This window comes from Somniosus microcephalus, chromosome 2 (genome assembly GCF_052327205.1).
Source record: "Somniosus microcephalus isolate GS21.2 chromosome 2, FLI_Smic_1.0, whole genome shotgun sequence".
NCBI lineage: Eukaryota > Metazoa > Chordata > Chondrichthyes > Squaliformes > Somniosidae > Somniosus > Somniosus microcephalus.
Genome location: NC_140988.1, coordinates 205613478 through 205634123, shown reverse-complemented (window position 1 = coordinate 205634123; position 20646 = coordinate 205613478). Strand labels below are relative to the sequence as shown.

Sequence of the window (20646 nt, the reverse complement as noted above, 5' to 3'; positions counted from 1 at the left end):
AGGTTGTGGTCGTTAAGACCGGCGAGAAGCAGCGCCTGGTCATCGACTACAGCCAGACAATGAATCGCTACACCCTGCTGGACGCCTACCCACTCCCCCGTATAGCTGATATGGTCAACCAGATCGCGCAGTACCGCGTCTTCTCGACCATTGACCTGAAATCAGCGTACCACCAGCTCCCCATCCGCCCTGAGGACCGTCAGTACACTGCCTTTGAGGCAAACGGCCGCCTCTATCACTTCCTTAGGGTTCCCTTTGGCGTCACCAACGGGGTCTCCGTCTTCCAAAGGGAGATGGACCGGATGGTAGATCAAAATGCGTTGCAGGCCACTTTCCCATATCTGGACAATGTGACCATCTGCGGCCGTGACTTGCAGGACCATGACGCAAACCTCGAAAAATTCCTCCGCACCGCCCAACTCCTAAACCTGACATATAACAAGGAGAAGTGCATATTCCGCACAAACCGCCTCGCCATCCTTGGCTGTGTTGTGGAACACGGAGTCATCGGCCCCGACCCCGACCGGATGCGTCCCCTTATGGAACTTCCACTGCCCCACTGCCTCAAGGCCCTGAAGAGGTGCCTAGGGTTTTTCTCCTATTACGCCCAGTGGGTCCCCTACTATGCGGACAAGGCCCGTCCGCTGATCAAGTCCACCTCTTTTCCCTTGACGGCAGAGGCCCGCTTAGCCTTCCACCGTATCAAGGAGGACATTGCCAAAGCCACCATGCACGCAGTGGACGAATCCATCCCCTTCCAGGTGGAAAGCGACGCGTCCGACTTTGCCCTGGCCGCTACCCTCAATCAGGCGGGGAGACCCGTGGCCTTCTTTTCACGAACCCTCCAAGGCCCGGAGACCAAACACTCCGCTGTTGAGAAGGAGGCCCAGGCGATTGTGGAGGCTGTGCGTCATTGGAGGCACTACCTGGCTGGAAAACGATTTACCCTGCTCACTGACCAGCGTTCAGTTGCTTTTATGTTTAACAACAAGCAGAGGGGCAAAATCAAAAATGACAAGATCTTGAGGTGGAGAATCGAACTTTCCACCGACAACTACGAGATCTTGTACCGGCCCGGGAAGCTAAATGAACCCCCGGATGCGCTATCGCGTGGCACCTGCGCCAGCGCGCAGATCGATAGACTGCGGGCCCTCCACAATGACCTCTGCCACCCGGGGGTCACCAGGTTCTTCCACCTCATCAAGGCCCGCAACCTGCCTTACTCTATTGAGGAGGTCAGGACCATGACCAGGAACTGCCAAGTCTGCGCTGAGTGCAAACCGCACTTTTATAGACCAGACAGGGCCCACCTGATAAAAGCCACTCGCCCCTTCGAGCGCCTGAGCGTTGATTTTAAAGGGCCTCTCCCCTCCTCCGACCGCAATGTGTACTTCCTCAATATTATTGATGAGTACTCCCGTTTCCCGTTCGCCTTCCCCTGCCCGGACATGACCAGTGCCACGGTCATTAAATGTCTGAACAACCTCTTCACCCTGTTCGGCTTCCCCAGCTATATCCATAGCGACCGGGGCTCATCGTTTATGAGCGACGAACTCCGTCAGTACCTGCTAACTAGGGGTATTGCCACAAGCAGGACCACCAGTTACAACCCCCGGGGGAACGGACAGGTGGAAAGAGAAAATGCGACAGTTTGGAAGGCCGTCCTGCTAGCCTTAAAGTCTAGGGGCCTTCCAACCTCCCGCTGGCAGGATGTGCTCCCCGATGCGCTCCACTCTATTCGGTCACTGCTCTGCACTGCCACTAACGCCACCCCTCATGAGAAAATGTTTGTCTTCCCAAGGAAGTCCACATCGGGGACATCGCTACCGCCATGGCTGACGTCCCCAGGGCCGGTCCTACTGAGAAGACACGTGAGGACCCATAAAACGGACCCCCTGGTCGAGAGGGTCGACCTCCTCCACGCCAACCCCCAGTATGCTTACATCGCATACCCGGACGGGCGGGAGGACACAGTCTCCATAAGAGACCTTGCACCCTCGGGGGCCGCAGTAACCCACTACCCACTACCACCCCCCCCCACGATCCGATATCCAGCCCCAGCAGACGGCAGGCCTGGGCCCCGCGACCCGCTCGACATCTACGAGGACGACACGCCTGTGCTACAGCCTACGCTGGACTCGACGCCGGAAGCTTCACTACCCCTGCCGTCGCCACGCCGATCACAGCGGCAGACAAGACCTCCGGAGAGACTCCAATACACTAACTTTTAATACACTTCACCCCGCCGGACTCAATTTTAAACATGGGGTGAATGTGGTAAACCACTGTTTGTATTCCTGTTTGTCCTGTTTGTATTCCACTGTGTACATGCCTGGACATGCCTCGGCTGACTCCTCCCACAGGTCCTAGTATAAAGGTGACTGCTCCCCAGCCCTTTGTATCCTGGACCAGTCGACCACGCGAGGCAGACCTCCATTCTGTTGTTAATAAAAGCCTTTAGTTACTCTTCTAACTCTCAGTCTTTTATGAGTAATTGATAGCGCATCACTGCTAATATATTACCATAAATTGGCAAATTCTGGCCCATTGTGCTAAGAATATTCCATCTGCTTTTGGTTAACATATATCCAAAGTGATTGATGTATTAAAACAAGTGCTAAACAGAACTACAACTATGAAACTTGTTTCTTTAACTCTTCAGTCTATTTTACCTGTAGCTTGGCTCCCCCTCCTCCCCTGTACTGTGGCTGGATGACCATTTGTATATATTGTTATTTCTCACTCCCTCTTTCTGATATATTCTGTTTGTTTACATTGTGTGATGTGATGTCAATTGAACTACGTATAGACTCCCAAGCTCCAGTAGCACTAACTATACAGTTTCTAAGTAGCTTTCATTTTTTAATCAGCTGGCGTGGCTTTGAGGGAATCTGATTTCCTCTTGTGAATACATGTGGGTGAGGGATCATTACTAAGTATGGAACATGTATAGACAGGTTATTTAGTAGATACAATGCCTACTATTGCTTGTTTGGAGTCAAGGCCACCTTTTGAAAAGATATCATTGTCTTGTGAGCTTATTTAATCTTGTTAAGAACATTTCTGTGTCCTTCTCCATCAATAATAAATTTTATCCATGCTCCATAGTGCATATAAATCTCCTTTCTAAAGCACACAAAATGGTTTTATAAATGTGAAAGAGCAATGGAAGCTGCCAGTATTTGGTTAATGAAATATAGACCAGCTAGTCTGACATCAGTAGTAGGGAAAATGCTAGAATCTATTATTAAGGATGTTGTAACATTGCGTTTAGAAAATCACAATATGATTGGGCAAAGTCAACGCGGATTTATGAAAAGGAAATTGTGTTTGACATCTGTTAGTTTTTTGAGGTTGTAACTAGCCGGGTAGATAAAGGGAAACCAGTGGTGTATTTGGATTTTCAAAAAACATTCGCTAAGGTGCCACACAAGAGGTTATTACACAAAATTAGGGCTCATGGATTGAGGATTAGTGAATGGACAGAAAACAGAGAGTAGGAATAAATGGGTCATTTTCGGGTTGGCAGGCTGTAACTAGTGGGGTACCGCAAGGATCAGTGCTTGGGCCTCAGCTATTTACAATCTATATTAATGACTTCGGTGAAGGGACCAAGTATAATGTATCCAAGTTTGCTGATGATGCAAAGTTAGGTGGGAAAGTAAGCTGTGAGGAGGATGCAAAGAGGCTGCAAAGGGATATAGACAGGTTAAGTGATTGGGCAAGAATGTGGTAGATGGAATATAATGTGGAGAAATGTGAAGTTATCCACTTTGATAGGAAAACTAGAAAAGCAGAATATGTTGGTATTCAGAGGGACCTGGATGCCCTTGTACACAAATCACAGAAAGTTAACATGCAGGCACAGCAAGCAATTAGGAAAGCAAATGGTATGTTGGCCTTTATATACAAAAGGATTGGAGTATAAGAGTGAAGGGCCACTAACCCTAGCTCCGTAGTACCCAGTTTTTCAGCGCTACGGGTGCCGAATCGGGTTCAAAATGGCGTCCGAGGAGCGGTGCATACTTCTGGTGTGGGCCTTGCCAGACACCATTTTGGATAGGCCATTAGTGCGGGCGCTGGGAGTATGCAGAGTACACAGATTGTGACATCAATCAGCTTACAATGCTGATTTGACACCAATGCTGCCATTTTTGACCTCAACACTACAGCTAACACCCTCTCTTAAAGACGCACCGCTAAACATGTGTTCAGCAGCAGGAAGGATCCCCTACCAGTGCTATTTAAAGGGATCATCAACTGCTTTCAGGTTAGTTGCTGATTAAGTTCTACTGGCTCTTAGTGAGTTTGAACAAGTGTTTGGTGGTTTATATTATTTGAAGTTGCTGAAGTGTCCAGGGAGTGGTGTGGCAGGCTACTTGAAGGCTTCTGTTCAGACCAGTTGCTCCCAGACATGGATGCAGTAGTTTGTATCCCCCTTGTCCTGAAAGATTGAGGGAAGTGTGTCAGTGAGTGCGGTGCAATGTGTTTGGGTGATGTGCCTGTCATGGTTGAATAGCTGGCAGTGTGTGCAAGCTGTGAGATGTGGGTGTGAGGTTTGCAGTAGTGCTAAGTGTGAAGTGAAGGGTGGGGTGGTGAATTGAACAGTGTCTGAGCCTATTGGTTTAGTTGTAAGGATATGGCATTTGAAGATGAATTCAGTGGCCATGACCACTCGTGTGAGATCATTAAACTTCTTGCGGCACTGCATCCAGGCCCTTGGGGGCTATACTGCTGGCATTGACCACGACGGCTGTCAATGGATTCTCACAGGTTGTCTGGTTGACCTCCTGGTCCCCTGTGGATACAGGACATCTCTCCTCCTGTCCACCTCCTGCACCAGGGCCTCGAGTACTGCACCAGAAACTCTGGGAGCCCTCTCACTGCCATATTGCGCCATCTTCACTCTTCCTGTAGGTCACACACTCTTAGAAGGACTTCCTGTACCTGCTACAGCCAGAATGCACCTCCCCTTTAATTGGTGCAGGCTAACTTTAATTGGTGCTAGCCTCACACGAAATTGGCGAGCAGCCACTAGCACATTCAGCGCTGGGCTTCTCGCCACAATCATTATAATTAATGTGCAGCATGAAGTTTATGTGCTGCCTACATTACTTTGAACAGGTGTTGGTTGATCGCACATTCCTGCGCCCGTTTTCGGAGGTTATCAAATTTTTAGCCCACAAAGTCTTACTACAATTATATAGGGCCTTGGTGAGTCCACACCTGGCGTACTGTGTACAGTTTTTGTCTCCTTACTTAAGGAAGGATATACTTGCCATAGAGGGAGTGCAACAAAGGTTCACTAGATTGATTCCTGGGATGAGGGGATTGACCTGTGAGGAGAGATTGAGTAGATTGGGCCTATACTCTCTGGAGTTTAGAAGAATGAGAGGTAATCTAATTGAAACAGATAAAATTCTTAAGGGCCTTGACAGGGTAGATGCTGAGACGATGTTTTCCCTGGCTGGGGAGCCTAGAACCAGGGGTCACAGTCTCAGAATAAGGGGTTGGCCATTTAGGACTGAGATGAGGAGAAATTTCTTCACTCAGAGGGTGGTGAATCTTTGGAATTCTCTACCCAAGAGGGCTGTGGAGGCTCAGTCATTGAGTATATTCAAGACAGAGATTGATAGATTTTTGGCTATTAAGAGAATCAAGGGATATGGGGATAGTGCGGGAACATGGAATTGAGATAGAAGATCAGCCATGATCTTATTGAATGACGGAGCAGGCTCGAAGGGCCAAATGGCCTACTCCTGCTCCTATTTCTTGTGTTCTTATACTAGGATACCAGAGCTACTGACTAACTTTGGTTAAATTGGCCCTATAGTTTACATGCACTAAAAGGCATGTGCAATTATTGCCATTTAGATGGTGGCGCCAAAGCCCCCCCCCCCCCACCCCGATGCCCGTATATGCTCATTTTCCAGCATGGGTCATTCAGTGGTGTTCTGGGAATTGTGGCCAGTTTCCCCTCATTAACCCAGGGGCCAAAAAGATTTGGCTGAGGACAGTGAGACATGGTCGTGTTTTACAAAGTTGAACCTGTTCTGTCAATTAAGGACTTGTCCAGTTGTGCACCCGGTTTGCTCAAGGTTGCAGCCCTCAGACTTAAGGGAGCAAAGATGGGGACTGTACAATGTAAAATGAATGGCTGGGAGATGGCGAGTGACTTTTGTTTATATTTGTTCTTGAGATGTGGGCGATGATGGCAAGGCAGCATTAATTGCCCATCCCTGGTTTCCCTGAATGCATTAATCCATGGAGTGTTGTGGCTGGAGCCACATGTAGTCCAGACCAGGTATGGGTGGCAGGTTCCCTTCCCTGAAGGGCATTAGTGAACCAGTTGGGTTTTTAATGATAATCTGGCAGTTTTCGTGGTCATTTCGTTTTCTGGTGGCAGTCTACAATTTACCAGATTTGTTCACTTAAGTTTGAATTCACGACCTCTGGGTTGCTCGGCCAGAACCATAACCGTTACCCCGCTGTACTTGAGTGGGAATGTGAGCATTGAAAGCAATGGCGAGGGAGCAGTTAAGTAGGTCAATAATGGCAGAGCTGTTGTGATGGATGGAGAGCCAGATGAGAGGTCATTGTGAGTTTGAATAAAAGATTGAGGGAGCTCTGGAGAGTTTTATTATTCCCTTAAGGGTGAATGGTGTGGGTGGTGAAGTTAGGGGAAGGTGGAGATGAAGATACTGAGAGAGATAAGGATGTGGTAAGAGATAGCAGGCTCCAGGTGCTCCTTTTATAAACATATAAGTGACTGCACTTCCTGAGTAATTCATTTTTTGTGACGTGCCTTAGGACATCCTGAGGATGTGATAAAGCGCTGTATAATTCTTAAGTTTTTTCTCAATGATGCTTAAGCAATCCTAAGAATGAAAGACTTGCATTTATATAGCGCCTTTCACAACCACCGAACATCCTAAAGCACTTTACAACCAATGAAGTACTTTTTTTTTGAAGTGTAGACACTGTTGCAATTCAGTAAACACGGCAGCCAATTCATACACAGCAAGCTCCCACAAACAGCAATGTGATAATGACCAGATGATCTGTTTTTAGTGATGTTGTTTGAAGGATAAATATTGGTCAGAACACCAGGGGTAACTCCCCTGCTGTTCTTCGAAATAGTTCCATGGGATCTGTTACGTCCGCCTGAGAGAGCAGACAGGGCCTCGGCTTAACGTCTCATCTGAAATACGGCACCTCTGACAGTGCAGCACCTCCTCAGTACTGCACTGGAGTGTTAGCCTAGATTTTTGTGCTCAAGTCTCTGGAGTGGGACTATGAACCCACAACCTTCTGGTTATCAGGTGAGAGTGCTACAAACTGAGCCACAGCTGACACTGGTCAGTAGTCAGCCGTAGATAACTTACGCTTATCTGAAAGCAGATCTGGTGAGGGCCACAGATAGCCCTCAGGCTACATTATAACTATTCCTGGTTTAAACAATATAAAGCAATTTTGCTTTGTCTGGCAGAAGGTATTCATTACAAGACTGAAATTTTATAAAATGGAAAATGGGAGGCATTACAACGTGAGTTTTACATCTTGGAGACTTTCTGATGTCATTACTGGTAAAGTTAGACAGCTTCAGGTTATATTCCAGTTTTAAATGATAAATCTATTGTAATTACAGTCTCCATTCCATTTACTAATGGCAGTGGCATAGAAGAGAGGTGCAAGAACTATAGAGTAGTGATAATGGGGGACTTCAACTATCCTAATATAGACTGGGACAGTAATAGTGTAAAGGGCAGAGAGGGGGAAGAATTTCTGAAGTGTGTTCAGGCGAACTTTCTTGATCAGTACGTTTCCAGCCCAACAAGGAAGGAGGCATTGCTGGAACTGGTTCTGGGAAATGAGGTGGGTCAAGTGGAGCAAATGTCAGTAGGAGAATGGTGATCACAGTATCATAAGGATTAGATTAGCTATGGAAAAGGACAGGGAGCAATCTAGAGTAAGTACACTTAATTGGAGGAAGGCCAATTTTAGTGGGTTTAGGACGGATTGGAATCAAAGATTGGCAGGCAAAACTGTAATCGAGCAATGGGCTGCCTTTAAAGAGGAGATGGTTCGGGTACAGTCAAGGTACATTCTCATGAGGGGGAAAGGCAGGGTAACCAAATCCAGAGCTCCCTGGATGACAAAATAAATAGAGAGTAAGATGAAGCAGAAAAGGGGGGCGTATGATAGATGTCAGGTTGAGAATACAAGTGAGAACCAGGCTGAATATAGATAGTTCAGAGGGGAAGTGAAACAGGAAATGAGAAGGGCAAAGAGAGAGTATGAGAATAGATTGACAGCTAGCATAAAAGGGAATTCAAAAGTCTTCTATAAGCATATAAATAGTAAATTGGTAGTAACAGGAGGGTGGGGCTGATTAGGGACCAAAATGGAGACCAACGCATGGAAGCAGAGGGCATGGCTGAGGTACTAAATGAGTACTTTGCATTTGTCTTTACCAAGGAAGAAGATGCTGCCAAAGTAGTGGTAAAAGAGGAAGTCGTTGAGATACTGGATGGGATAAAAATTGATAGAGGAAGTACTAGAAAGGCTGGCTGTACTTTAAAGTAGATAATTCACCAGGACCGGATAGGATGCATCCTAGGATGCTGAGGGAAGTAAAGGTGGAAATTACAGAGGTACTGGCCATAATCTTCCAATTCTCCTTAGATATGGGGGTGGTGCCAGAGGACTGGAGAATTGCAAATGTTACAACTTGTACAAAAAAGGGTGTTAGGATAAACCCAGCAACTACAGGCCAGTCAGTTTAACCTCAGTGGTGGGGAAGCATTTAGAAACAATAATCCGGGACAAAATTAACAGTCACTTGGACAAGTGTGGATTAATTAAGGAAAGCTAGCACTGATTTGTTAAAGGCAAATCGTGTTTAACTAACAGAAAATGCTGGAAACAGTCAGCAGGTCAGGCAGCATCGTGGAGAGAGAAAGAGAGTTAACATTTCAGGTTGATAACCCTTCATCAGAACTGGAAAAAGTTGGAGAAGTAACAGATTTTTAAGCAAGTGTGGGGTAGGGAAAGGGAGGAGGGGAGGAAAGAACAAAGAGAAGGTCTGAGATAGGATGGAAGGCAGGAGAGATTAAAAGACAAAAGGGATGATGATGCAAGGCAAAAGGAGATGGTAATGGGACAAGTTAAGAAACAAAAGATGACTCTAGATGAGGTGTAAATGGCAATGGCAGAATCATCAACAGCTGCCATGTGACACCTTGGTCCACTCCTCTATCACCCCCAACACCCCTTCTCCTTCCCATGGCACCTTCCCGTGCAAGTGCAGGAGATGCAACACCTGTCTTTTTACTTCCTCCCTTCCCACTGTCCAGGGCCACAAACACTCCTTCCAGGTGAAACAGTGCTGTACTTCTTGCAATTTAGTATACTATACTGTATTCGCTGCTCACGATGCGGTCTCCTCTACATTGGGGAGAACAAACGCAGATTGGGTGACCGCTTTGCGGAACACCTCCGTTCAGTCCATAAGTGTGACTCTGAGCTTCCAGTCGCTTGTCATAGAAACATAGAAACATAGAAGATAGGAGCAGGAGTAGGCCATTCGGCCCCTCGAGCCTGCTCCGCCATTCAATGCGATCATGGCTGATCATCCAAATTCAGTACCCGGTCCCTGCTTTCTCCCCATACCCCTTGATCCCTTTAGCCTTAAGAAATATATCCAACTCATTCTTGAATATATTTAATGAATTGGCCTCCACAGCCTTTTGTGGTAGAGAGTTCCACAGGTTCACCACTCTCTGGGTGAAGAAATTCCTCCTCATTTCTGTCATAAATGGCTTACCCTTTATCCTTGGACTGTGTCCCCTGGTTCTGGACTCCCCGACCATCGGGAACATCCTTCCTGCATCTAGTCTGTCCAGTCCTGTCAGAATTTTATAAGTTTCAATGAGATCACCTCTCATTCTTTTAAACTCCAGCGAGTACAAGCCCAATTGACTCAATCTCTCCTCATATGTCAGTCCTGCCATCTCAGGTATCAGCCTGGTGAATCTTCGCTGAACTCCCTCCATGGCAAGAACATCCTTCCTCAGATAAGGCGACCAAAACTGCACACAATACTCAAGATGTGGTCTCACCAAGGCCCTGTACAACTGCAGCAAGACATCCTTGTCCCTGTACTCAAACCCTCTCGCTATGAAGGCCAACATACCATTTGCCTTCTTAACCGCCTGCTGCACCTGCATGCTTACCTTCAGCGACTGGTGCACAAGGACACCCAGGTCTCATTGCACTTCCCCTTCTCCCAATCTATTGCCATTTAGATAATAATCTGCCTTCCTGTTTTTGCCACCAAAGTGGACAATCTCACATTTATCCACGTTATATTGCATCTGCCATGTTTCTGCCCAATCACCCAACCTGTCCAAATCATCCTGGAGTTTCTCAGCATCCTCCTCACAGCACACACACCCACTCAGCTTTGTGTCATCTGCAAATTTGGAGATATTATATCTAGTTCCCTTGTCTAGTTCATTAATATATATTGTGAATAGCTGGGGTCCAAGGACCAATCCCTGCGGTACCCCACTAGTCACTGCCTGCCACTCAGAAAAGGACCCGTTTATTCCAACTCTTTGCTTTCTGTCTGCCAACCAGTTCTCTATCCAAGTCAATACCTTGCCCCCAATCCCATGTGCCTTAACTTTACACGCTAATCTCTTATGCGGGACCTTATTGAAGGCCTTCTGAAAGTCCAGATACACCACATCCACTGGTTCTCCCTTATCTATTTTACCAGTTACATCCTCAAAAAATTCCAGTAGATTAGTCAAGCACGATTTACCTTTTGTGAATCCCTGTTGGCTTTGTCCGATCCTGTCACTGTTTTCCAAGTGCTCTGCTATTACATCTTTTATAATGGACTCTAGCATTTTACCCACTACCGATGTCAGGCTTACCGGTCTGTAATTCCCCGTTTTCTCACTACCACCTTTTTTGAACAGTGGGGTAACATTAGCTACCCTCCAATCCATGGGTACTGTTCCAGATTCCATCAAATGTTGGAAGATGATCAGCAATGCATCTACTATTTCTAGTGCCACTTCCTTAAGTACCCTAGGATGTAGATTATCAGGCCCTGGGGATTTATCGGCCTTCAATCCCATCAATTTCCCTAACACCATTTCCCTACAAAAACTGATTTCTTTCAGTGCCTCCCTTTCATCAGACCCTATGTTCCCCGGCATCTCTGGGAGGTTATTTGTGTCCTCCTTTGTGAAGACAGAACCAAAATATGTATTTAGTTGGTCTGCCATTTCCTTATTCCCCATTATAAATTTCCCTGATTCTGACTGCAAGGGACCTACGCTTGACTTCACCAATCTTTTTCTCTTCACATATCTATAAAAGCTTTTACAGTCAGTTTTTATGTTCCCTGCAAGCCTACTCTCATATTCTTTTTTCCCTTTCTTAATTAATCCCTTTGTCCTCCTTTGTTGAATCCTAAATTGCTTCCAATCCTCAAGATTATTGCTTTTTCTGGCCAATTTATATGTCCTCTCCTTGGATCTTATGCTATCCCTAATTTCCCTTGTTAGCCACGGTTGAGTCACTTTTTTTTATTTTTGTGCCAAACTGGGATGAACATTTTCTGTGGTTCATCCATGTGGTCTTTGAATGTTTGCCATTGCCTATCCACCGTCAACCCTTTGAGTGACATTCCCCAATCAATCCTACCCAACTCGCGCCTCAGACCATCGTAGTTTCCTTTATTTAAATTTAGGACCCTAGTCTCTGAGTCAACTACTTCATTCTCCATCTTAATGAAAAATTCGATCATATTATGATCGCTCCGACCCAAGTGGCCTCGTACAACAAGTCTTATTTTTCCTCCATATCCCAGGGTGACTGAAGCCCATTGCAGTACTCATGCTACCTCTGGAATCCCAAACACAGCACAGACTGGGGGTAAGACCTGGGACCCCAGACAGTGACTTTATCCATAGGCCTACTGGGATGAACTGTACATGGGCACGAGTAAGATCAGATGTGAATGTTGGGAAATACAGGAGAAAAAGTGTTTACAGGCAAAGTAAGTTTTTAAAGAGTTTTATTTTGCTTCTTTTTCACTTTATATCCTGTTAGTTTCTTTGCCTCTAAACTCCTGTGGGTTTTTATCTTCTGTTGCTTTGGAGAAATTCCTTTTTATTGTTTTCAATCTTGCTGCGAGCCTTTTCTCTGTCTCTCCTAGAACTCCAAAGGTGTGCTTCTAAATTTGGTATCCATCAGCCTCTGGCATGTTAGCATGTCATTGCTGAGAAGGTAGCTTTGGGACTGATTGGAGGAAAACAATCGGGGCCATTGTGGTTGTCAGCAGTTTTAGAGCAGGCAAGGCAAGTAGCTGTGGAAAGTCCTATAAAGTAGGTCAGTTTGCTGTTTTCCTGCTCACATCTCAGCTTATCTTGAGGCTCCTGTTAATTGTGGGCATGCTGATGATGCCTTGTCATACTGTTACTGCAGACTGTAAAAAATTATTTCCTGCATATCTTTAAAATGTAGTCCATTTTTCTTTCAACAAAATTAGATCAACAAAATCAAAGGCACAAAATATCTGATAAATGTTACCTCAGGCTGATCAGATAATGCACAAGTGAGAAAGTTACAGGCGGAAATGAAATGCACAAGTAGAAATGTTATCGTCTGTCTGCCATGATTTGCTGTATGCATTTTAAGTATTAAAGACCACAGGGCAAACCATCAGGAAATTGCGGCCAGAATGGGCTTGAAATTGTGCTGGTTAGGTTACATTAATTTGCATAATCACAAACGTAAAATCTTCCATGATCGAGTGCAATCAGGCAGCGTAATAGAATTTCATTTTTTTTCTCCTTTCCATTATGTATTTCTCAATGGCCCTGAATTTGGGGTCAGCAGTGAAGCAAAGGTGTTTGCCGATGGCTCCGAAGTACGCTTCCCACAAAGATCTCACGATCCCTGTGTCGAGAACTTCGGATCCCTGTGTCGAGAACTTCGGGTTTTCCGATATTCAATTCAAATCAACAAAATATTTGGGGATTCCCTTGTGCGAGCTGCTGTGACGTCAACAGGCTGTCTAAGCAGCCAATCAAAAGGCAGAATTCTCACAGACAGTGAACAAGGAAGCGAGTAAGCTCTTAAAATTCTAACTTTTTAAACATGTTAGACAGAGCAAAACAAAGATTGGGGCTCTCACATGGGGAAAAGGCACATCTGAAATAAAGATGGAAATTTTTTTTAAATTTTAGAAACAAAATTAAATTTGAAAATGGACAAATTTCACACTGCACAGAATTAAAATTAGTTTTCCAGGCCCTTAACATTTGTGTAGCAGTAATAACACTGTCAAAACCCTAGTTACACCTAATCCCTTTGGGTCTAACTTTTGTGGGGAATTTAACAGCGTACTTACTCCGGAAGAGCCGTAGTTTTCTTGCATTTCCCTGATTTGGGTGATTACACAGATTGCTGGCTCTGTGGGTGGGTGGCTGGGGGGGGGGGCGGGTAGTACAACGCAGTCTGTTTTTGTCAATGACAGGCCGCAACTTCAGGATTTCCGCATACACCTGTGCATGTGCCAAATCCCGAAGTTACGGTCAGTTTCAAAGGCGGAATGACAGCGAACGCTGCCAGTTTGCCGTCATCCCGACCGCAATTCCGGGCCAATATATTTAAGAGTGTTGACCTGGTGCAGTTTTATTAATACAGCTAAAAATTGGTTTTCCACCAAAAATAAGGATTTTTATTAAGGGCCTCCACCTGTGAGTAACCTGATTTAAAGTCACTGAAAATGACCTACAAATACTATACTGAACCTTTTAATACTTTCAAAAAGAAAATACTGCAGATGCTGGAAATCTGAAATAAAAACAGAAAATGCTGGAGAAACTCAGCAGGTCAGGCAGCATCTGTGAAAGAGAGAAACAGAGTTAACGTTTCAGGTCGATGACCTTTCGTCAGAACTGGAAAAAAGCAGGAAATGGAACAGATTTTTAAGCAAGTGAAGAGGCTGGGAAAGGGGGAGGGGATGAAGGAACAAAAGGGAAGGTCTGTGACAGGATGGAAGGCAGGAGAGGTTAAGAGACATTAAGAGATATTCAAGGCAAAAGGAGATGGTAATGGGACAGGTTAAGAAACAAAGGATGGCTCTAAATGAAGTGTAAATTGCGCTGGCAGGATGAAAGACAGCTGCCATGTGGAGGAGAAGAAAAAAAGACAAAAGAGTGAGAATAAAAAATATATATATATGTATAATAGGGGCCGAGGTTATGATCTGAAATTGTTGAACTCTATGTTGAGCCCGTAAAGTGCTCTATGTAAAGTGCCTAATCGGAAGATGAGGTGCTGTTCCTCGAGTTTACGCTGAGCTTCTGTGGAACAATGCAAGAGGCCGAGGACGGTGAGGTCTGAGTGGGAGTGGAGCGGTGAATTAAAGTGACAGGCGACCGGAAGCTCGGGGTCCCCCTTACGGACTGAACAGAGGTGTTCCGCAAAGCAGTCACCCAATCTGCGTTTGGTCTCCCCAATGTAGAGGAGACCACATCGTGAGCAGCGAATACAGTATACTAGATTGCAAGAAGTACAAGTAAATCGCTGTTTCACCTGGAAGGGGTGTTTGGGGCCCTGGACAGTGGGAAGTGGGGGAGGTATAAGGGCATGTGTTGCATCTCCTGCGCTTGCACGTGAAGGTGCCGGGCGAAGGGGAAGGGGTGCTGGGGGTGATAGAGGAGTGGACTAGGGAGTCTCGGAGGGAGCGGTCCCTATGGAATGCTGAAAGGGGAGGTGAGTGGAAGATGCGTTTGTTGGTGGGATCACGCTGGAGGTGGCGGAAATGGCGGAGGATGATCCGTTGAATGTGGAGACTGCTGGGGTGAAAGGTGAGGACAAGGGGAACTCTGTCGTGCTTCCAGGAGGGAGGGGCAGGGGTGAGGGCAGAAGTGCAGGAGATAGAACGGACATGGTCAAGGGCAGTGTCAACCACTGTAGAGTGGAATCCTCGGTTGAGGAAAAAGGAAGACATGTCAGAAGCACTAGTATGGAAGGTGGCATCGTCAGAGCAGATGCGGCGGAGATGGAGAAACTGGGAGAATGGAATAGAGTCCTTACAGGAGGCGGGGTGGGAGGAAGTGTAGTCCAGGTAGCTGTGGGAGTCAGTGGGCTTGTAGAGAATGTTTGTCAATAACCTATCCCCAGAGATGGTGACTGAGAAGTCGAGGAAGGGAAGGGAAGAGTCGGAGGTGGACCGTGTGAAGGTGAGGGAAGGGTGGAAATTGGAAGCAAAGTAAATGAAATTATCTAGTTCAGGGCGAGAGCAGGAAATGGTACCGATACAGTCATCAATATACCGGAAAAAGAGGTGAGGGAGGGGACCTGAGTAGGACTGGAACAAAAAGTGTTCCACATAACCCATGAAAAGGCAGGCATAGCTAGGACCCATGGGGGTACCCATAGCAACACCTTTGATTTGGAGGAAATGAGTGGAGTCAAAGGAGAAGTTGTTCAATGTGAGAACAAGTTCAGCCAGGCGGAGGAGGGTGGTGGTGGATGGGGACTGGTTGGGCCTCTGTTCAAGGAAGAAGCGGAGCGCCCTCAGGCCGTCCCGGTGGGGGATGGAGGTGTAGAGGAATTGGACGTCCATGGTGAAAAGGAGATGGTTGGGGCCAGGAAACTGGAAACTGTTAAAGTGGCGGAGGGCATTGGAAGAGTCGCGGATGTAGGTGGGAAGAGACTGGACAAGGGGAGAAAAAATAGAGTCAAGATAGGAAGAGATAAGTTCCATGGGGCAAGAACAGGCTGAAACGATGGGTCTACCAGGGCAGTCCTGTTTGTGGATCTTGGGAAGGAGGTAGAAGTGGGCTGTGCGGGGTTGGAGAACTATTAATAGTTTCACTAGTTAGTTTCTTGGTAAAGTCAATATTTTGATATGAAAAAACTTTTAACCTACCAGTGCCTAAGAAAATGAGCGCCTTCCCTAACCAGCGTAATTGGTGGAATCACGCAATTACGACCCCGGGTGGTGCCCAGTTTTGTGGGCGGGGCCTGATCTGGGCAAACTGAATCTTGAACCAGTGTAAAAGTTTCCAGAAAACATGAACGCAAGTGGTTTTGGCCGTAACTCACTCACATTTAAAATTTCCCGATCTTTTGCGCTGGTTTGGCCGATTCCACTCGGATTACACTGAAATTCGTAGCAGAAACAAACGGAAACTCGACCCCCCCCCCCACCTGTATTGAAGGCTACTCTGCAAAATTATTCTGAGCACCAAGCTGAGTTTCCAAAAGTACTCAGAGTTGAACCCGTATCATTAAATCACCTGCTTATAAAAAAACAGCTCAGTCTGAAGACGTAGTTTGATGAGAAGGTAAACTGTATCCTTGCATTAGTTATCTCTCCATTTACGAAAAGTGAGCATTTGTATAACCAGGCATTTTTATTAAGCATCAGTGATGTGCTTATTGTTTGAGTTTGACATTATTTGCTTCTGCATTAAAGGTCAAGGTAAGTACCATCACAGGTAAAGCCTTCACTATATGAACTGAAATTGAGTTTTAGTTTGGAAGAAATCTTGCCTGTAAATCTTCATTTCAGCAAATCCACATGAAGCAGATTTGACAGATTCACAGAACACAGTTCTGGTGGAGAGTTTCTCTTTTGTTCATGTTTTCAAGAAGTATTAGTCTTTGATGGCTTGGTACTTGCCTGTAGATTTCCTGTGTCCGTTAACAGGTTTCACTTGAAGCTGACCTCTGTGGAACTCTCATAACTAGGTCAAGCACCCATAAAGAAGTATAAATAGAAAATGCAGGCAAAACTCAGCAGGCCAGGCAGCAACAAAGTTAACCTTTCAGGCCGGTGACTTTTTGTCAGAACTGGAAAATGTTACAGGTGTAGCAGGTTTTAAGCAAGTGCAGGGGCAGGGAAAGTGGGGTGTGGGGGAGGGGTGGGAGGGGTGTGTGGAGTGGTGGGGGTGTGAGGGGTGTGGGGGAGGGGTGGGAGGGGTGTGTGGAGTGGTGGGGGTGTGAGGGGTGTGGGGGAGGGGTGGGAGGGGTGTGTGGAGTGGTGGGGGGGTGAGGGGTGCGGGGGAGGGGTGGGAGGGGTGTGTGGAGTGGTGGGGGTGTGAGGGGTGTGGGGGAGGGGTGGGAGGGGTGTGTGGAGTGGTGGGGGTGTGAGGGGTGTGGGGGAGGGGTGGGAGGGGTGTGTGGAGTGGTGGGGGTGTGAGGGGTGTGGGGGAGGGGTGGGAGGGGTGTGTGGAGTGGTGGGGGGGTGAGGGGTGTGGGGGAGGGGTGGGAGGGGTGTGTGGAGTGGTGGGGGTGTGACAACCACAGCGGGGGACAACCACTAAATATAAGAAAAGAGTATATACAAATTATATGAATGTATATTTATACACTCAGGGATCTATCTGTTTATACACTGTATGGATAGATCTGTATTTTTTGTGTTCAACCATGAATGTTTTTCGATGCTTTGGCAACATAAGATGTACCTTGTCATCATGCCAATAAAGCGATTTGAATTTGAATTGAATTGAATTGAATTGTGAGGGGTGTGGGGGAGGGTTAGGGGTGGGAGGTTGTGGGGGGGTGTGTGAGGGGGAGGGATGGGGGAGGTGAGGGGGGAGGGGTGGGGGGAGGTGTGGGGGAGGTGTGGGGGGGAGGGGTGGGGGGAGGTGTGGGGGGGAGGGGGGGGGGGGGTGGGGGGTGTGGGGGGGATGTGCTGGGGGAGGTGGGGTGTGTGAGGGGGGGAGGGGTGGGGGGAGGGGTGTGTTGTGTATTTTGAATGTTGTATTTGAATTGTCCCACATAGCTTACCGTAGTTGTGATGTGCAATGCACTATGGGAAATAGAGTGTATGAAGTGAAGAAGATTCTGGAAAGTCATGGCTGTTAACTGAACTCTGTCTCCTGCGTACTCTTTTAATTGTTATACAAGCAAGGTTATTAAACTCTTGAGATCTAACAAAAGTGGCGACGAGCACGTCTGAACTTACGTGGCTCTGCTGTGCGGAAGATAGTCGGGTTTGACGTGTTATTTTTGCTGTGGACAGTTAATTAAAGTGAGGCTGGCTCAAGGATAAAGCAGCTTGAAATGGCAGGAAGACGAGGCGGCGTATAAGGTACTAACGACTTGAGGAAGGGGAGGAAAAACAGTGAGTAAATCGGGAAGGACATTTATTCAACTGTGAAACGATCTGTGAATTGAAGCACTTAACTGATGGTGATTTTAATTGAGTTCAACATTGGAAGGATCCTTAGTGAATGATAATTAGGACCCTGAGAGAAGGAAAATGGCTGGAATTATCGGTAACATTGGACCATTTGATGAGAATGTCGAACAATGGAGCTCATACACAGAACGATTTGAATACTTCACACAAGCAAATGACATTGGAGGGAACAAAGTAGTACCTACATTGTTAAGTGTGATGGGACCAAAGACTTTCAATCTTTTGCGTGCTTTAGTGCATCCAGATAAACCAGGGAGTAAACAACAGCGAAATTGTGGAGATACTAAAAGGGCATTCTTCAGATGTGGTCTCACCAAGGCCCTGTACAACTGCAGCAAGACATCCTTGTTCCTGTACTCAAACCCTCTCGTTACGAAGGCCAACATACCATTTGCCTTCTTAACCGCCTGCTGCACCTGCATGCTTACCTTCAGCGACTGATGCACAAGGACACCCAGGTCTCGTTGCACTTCCCCTTCTCCCAATCTATTGCCATTTAGATAATAATCTGCGTTCCTGTTTTTGACACCAAAGTGGATAACCTCGCATTTATCCACGTTATATTGCATCTGCCATTCTTCTGCCCAATCACCCAACCTGTCCAAATCATCACATCACAGAATCACAGAAACCCCACAGTGCAGATAGAGGCCATTTCGGCCCATCGAGCCTGCACCGACACATATCCCACCCGATCCCCGTAACCCCTACACCAACACATATCCCACCCTATCCCCGTAACCCCACGTATTTAATCCCCCTAACACTAAGGGTCAATTTATCATAGCCAATCAACCTAACCCGCACATCTTTGGACTGTGGGAGGAAACCGGAGCACCCGGAGGAAACCCACGCAAACACGGGGAGAATGTGCAAACTCCACACAGACAGTCACCCGAGGCCGGATTCGAACCCGGGTCCCTGACGCTGTGAGGCAACAGTGCTAACCACTATGCCACCATGCTGCCCAAATCATACTGGAGTTTCTCGGTATCCTCCTCACAGCACACACGCCCACCCAGCTTTGTGTTGTCTGCAAACTTGGGGAGGAGGAGTGGGGTGGGGTGCGGAGGGGGTGTGTGGGGGGGAGGGGGTGTGGGGTGTGGGGGGGAGGGGGTGTGGGTTGGGGGGGAGGGGGGGAGGGGGCTGGGGGGAGGCGGGAGGAGGTGGGGAGGGGGGTGTAGGGGGGAGGGGAGGGGGAGGTGGAGTGTTGGGGGGAGGAGGGGGCTGGGGTGGGGAGGGGGGGTGTGGGGGAGAGGCGGAGCAGGAGGGTGGGGTGGGGTGGGGAGGGGGGACGAGGTGGGGAGGGGGAGTGTAGGGGGGGAGGAGGTGGGGAGGGGGGTGTGCTGGGGGAGGGGGGGAGCAGGGGGGGTGGTGTGGGGAGGGGGGAGGAGGGGGTGGTGCGGGGTGAAGGAGGGGGGAGAAGGGGTGGGGTGGGGGAGGTGTGCGGGGAGGGGGGAGGTGTGGGGGGGAGGGGGGCGGGGGAGGGGGTAGGGGTAGGAGGGAGGTGTGGCGGGGGGAAGGGGAAGGGAGAAAAGAATAAAAGGGAAGGACTGTGATGGGGTGGAAGGCAGGAGAGATTTAATGAACAGCAGAAACAGACCAGCACCTGCTGTCTGACAAAATGGGAGCAGTGATTATGATCTGAAATTGTTGAAGTCAATCTTGAGTTTGGAAGCCTGTAAAGTGCCTAATCAAAAGATGAGGCGCTGCTCCTCGAGCTTCTGTTGAGGTTCATTGGAACAATGCAAGAGGCCGAGGACAGAGAGGTCAGAGTGGAGTGGAGAATTAAAGTGACAGGACATCTATGGTGCAAAGGAGACATTTAGGCCGAGGAAACTGTTAAAGTGGCAGAGGGCATCGGAAGAGTTGCGGATGTAGGTTCCCAGATTCCCGGATGAGGCTGGACAAGAGGAGGGAAAAAAAAGTCGAGATAGGAAGAAATAAATTCTGTGGGGCAAGAACAGGCTGAAACGATGGGTCTACCAGGGTAGTCCTGTTTGTGGATCTTGGGTAGGAGGTAGAAGCGGGCTGTGCAGGGTTGGAGGCTGAGAGGAGAAAATCTCCAGAGGAGCTGAGGTCAGCGACAGTCTGGGAAATGATGGCTTGATGTTCAGTGGTGGGGTTGTGGTCCAGGGAGAGGTAGGAGGAGGTGCCAGAGAGTTGGCGTCCAGCCTCCGCAAGGTAGAGGCCTGTTTGTCAAACAACAACAGTGCCACCCTTGTCATCAGCAGGTTTAATGACAATATAGGGTTGGACCTGAGAGAACGGCGTACTGCAAGTTCAGAGGAAGGTAGGTTAGAGTGAGTGAGGGGAGCAGAGAAATTGAGACGGCTGACGTCACGCTGGCAGTTCCCAATGAAAAGGTCTGGAGGGTAAGGGGCCAGAGGGAGGGGTCC

The 20646-nt window shown here is 47.5% G+C and overlaps 1 protein-coding gene across 6 annotated transcripts in view; it reads left to right on the top strand.

Annotated features, from left to right (window-relative positions):
• arap2 (ArfGAP with RhoGAP domain, ankyrin repeat and PH domain 2) overlaps window positions 1-20646 on the top strand; it is a 710987-nt gene that overhangs the window by 24848 nt on the left and 665493 nt on the right. For 4 of the 6 annotated variants that reach the window (XM_085968406.1, XM_085968397.1, XM_085968388.1 and 1 more), the window contains exon 1: window positions 17849-18136. The exons of 1 other annotated variant lie outside the window; for it this stretch is intronic. The gene's annotated coding sequence lies outside the window, so the exon portion shown is untranslated. Of the gene's footprint in view, window positions 1-17846; window positions 18137-20646 lie in introns of those variants that run through there. One more of the 6 variants, XM_085968416.1, reaches the window with a different exon arrangement.